Below are 3,279 nucleotides of genomic sequence, written 5' to 3'. Positions count from 1 at the left end.
TGGTGGCGTTTCGTGGACTCAGAACGTGGCGTTCATGGATTCGGACGTGAGGGCGTGGACAACCCGTTGGAGGCGCGAGATCCGAAGAAGATAGAAGAGAGGTTGGAGACCATGGATTCGGTAAATCACCTTGTAATATTTTATTCTTAGTGCATTGTTATCGCGTGTTGGTCCTGTGGGTTTTTCTCCGAGTTGGAGTTTCCCACATAAATCTCGGTGTGCTTTTTACTTTCCACATTTATTTTTATCACATCGAGATTTGTGATTTTTCAGTTTTTACACCTATTCACCCCCCTCTAGGTGTTAGATACAATCTAGATAGATCCTTGGGACACCCCATAACTTACAACAGCCCCGTCGAAGGTCGGAGGGTTGAATCTCTTGAAGGTCGTCAAGGCCGCCAGTGATCGCTCTCTCTCGGCCTCAAGCTCATCGGGAGTAGGAGTCGATGAAACCTGATGCCGCAGGGGGAACAGTCGTCACCGGTGTCGCCGCTACCGCCGGCGTAGGTGCTACAGGAGCCGCAGTTGCGGGCGGATCCCTAGGCAAAGATGCCGCCGCCGCCGCCACCTGTTGAGCCATCATCACGTGGAGCTGTCCAATCTGCTCCCCTTACTGTCGCATAGCCCTGGCCAAAGCCGCCACCTGGGCTGGCAACTCACGTACTTCATCCGACCCCGACTGCTCGGGCTCCTCCTGAGGCTCCGCCGGTGTGGATCTTGTAACTCGTCGTGGTGGTGCCATCATGTCCTGAAACATAACACACCACATTAGTACCCAATACACGCAACTCTTACACATTCCAAATAACTACCCAATTAAACGAAAGCAAACAAGCATAATTATTTTCCACTTTCGATGTCATGTGGTTGGCCGCCCCACGTAATACCTTCAAGAAGAAAATAAATTAACGCTTGAGTTCATCTCTAAGTCCTTCTAAAGAAGTACAATCATTAACCCAATCAATAGCTTTCGCAAATACTATGTCCACGTTAAACGTTTCCTAAGTCCCTAAGGTTTCCAATCCTAAGGTTCCTAGGTCAATCCTAGACTTTTGCTTTCTTCTATTCTCTCGGATACTATTATATCTGTCACGCCCCGTTACTCGCCAATTTGGTCGGGTTCGGGTCACGTCAACAGACGCTGAACGGACAGAGTCTCCCCTGTCTGCCCAAGGCTCTTACAACCTGTATAATTAGGCAAACAACAAAGTGATTTGCAATTACACAAGGCTTGCACGAGGGCAAGCAACAACGGAAGCGAAAGCTCTAAACTAAAACATAAAACCATACATGATATTTATTTGATTAAATTTAAACCAAATACAAGTAAACTAAAACTATTACATTGATCTTTCTTTAATTCAACATATCTTTTTACATTTAGCCATTCCACCAAAATACATAATATGTTCTCAACTTAAACATCCATGGTTCAACAAAATAAAGTTGATACATGTGCAAAAAGGGAATGACTACAAAATAAAAGAAGTCCCGGTGGCCGCTACCTACGGCGCCAAACCCTTGCCTCGGTCCTCCGCCGCCCCGCTCGTACTAGGACTTGTAGGGTTAGTGGTGTGAGAACTAAACAAAGTTCCTAGTGGGTTCGGCAACCGACCTCGCCGACTTACCCACTAGGTCTATCCAGACATAAGTATTTCAATGGAAAGAAAGTAACCACTACTAATGTAACTAATACTATGCCTGCAAGAAAATCTGTCAAGAGATATATAATCAATGCGATAGTAAAAATGCATGCATGCTTGAATCATAAATTATCTTTGGCTTTTACCCAATCTTACCAGTTAACCTTGTTAACCCCAATGACTCACAACCCAACATCCCTTTTGACCGAGGAGGCTTAGAGCACTTCCACTCGAGGGACCGTCCTTCGGGGCCACTATCCCCGTGGTGACCTACTCCGGAGCGCACCGCTTGAGGGGGAGCTACCGACCTCAAGCCAAGACTTATCGTGAGTTTTGATCGAATCCCCAACTTGAGGATACTTAGCCACTAGTCACAATGCCACTTTCATGATAGGTTTTTCTACCTATTTGTTCATGTCATTCTCTAATCATTCTTGCCACAATGTCACTATGGTTAAACTTGTTTAACGGCTCACTTCTCGAAGCCAATCATGTCTCTAATGTCAATGCCACCTTTGTTTACTAAGATCAAGGTCCGAATCTCATATTCATACAAGCATAGGGTTCTTTACACATGTCTCGAATGGTTCCATTTCAATCACTAAGTTCAACTACATTAGAAGCAAAGTATTAAGGTTCAACCATTTACAATTACCAACTACCCTATCATGCATGAATATTCTATACAAAATATGCTCAAAAGGTGAAAATAGACATAAAGGGGAATCCAGCGATTCCGGCGTGCACCCCCCACCTTTGAAGGTACTAGAAGGCGAACTTGACACTTTCCACACTTTAACGATCGCCGGATTTTGCGTCCTATAACCAAAAAGTGTTCAAATTAGGCCCTTTATACATAAACGATACTTAAACATTTTCGTTTCGACGAACGGACGTGTTCAACGCGTTTGTTTGACCCCCAATTAGGTTTCTACGAGGTCAATTAGCCCCCGAAAATTTCTAGGGCAAAAGCCCCAAATTTGAGCCCTAACCATGTCATCTAGGGTTTCCACCTAGATTGATCTAGTTGCTAAGCAAAAGATAGCTTAGAATTACTTGGGAAGCTCTCTAATAAGGTTTTCAAGCCTTTAGAACCATCCCTAGGGCATCTACTTTGAGCCCTAGTGATCCACAATGAGAGGGGTTCATGAACACCATGGATTTCATGGTTTCATGGCTTCTAGAGGGTTTCTAGGTTAAAAAGAGGATCAAAACTCTAAATTCCAAAGTTTAAAACCAAATCCTAGAAGTATTTATACCAAAACCTCACCTTTGCCCAAGCCCTAGCAAGCTCCTTCTTGTTGGAGAGCTCCTAGAACCACCAAAGCCACCAAAATCCACCTTCCCAAGCTTCTTCTCCTTCTCCTCCAAGCACTAGCTCAAGAGTTCTAAAGAGAGAAAGAGGGAAATGAGAGAAATAGAGTGGGAGAGTGGCTGCTGTGAAGGGAGGGGTGTTTGGGGTCCTAAGGTGTTGTAACAATTACAACCAAGCCCCCCAAACACAACTATTTGCAGCAGACTTCAAAATGCTGTCGGGCCCAGTTTGTACTGGTACACTTTGGTATAACCGGTAACACGATCACGCAGAGGCTAACCCGAGAGCAATTTCTGCTCGGGCAGCGTATCTGTACCGG

The sequence above is a fragment of the Ananas comosus genome, linkage group 11, assembly GCF_001540865.1.
Source record: "Ananas comosus cultivar F153 linkage group 11, ASM154086v1, whole genome shotgun sequence".
Taxonomy (NCBI): Eukaryota; Viridiplantae; Streptophyta; class Magnoliopsida; order Poales; family Bromeliaceae; genus Ananas; species Ananas comosus.
This window is presented reverse-complemented; position numbering follows the sequence as displayed.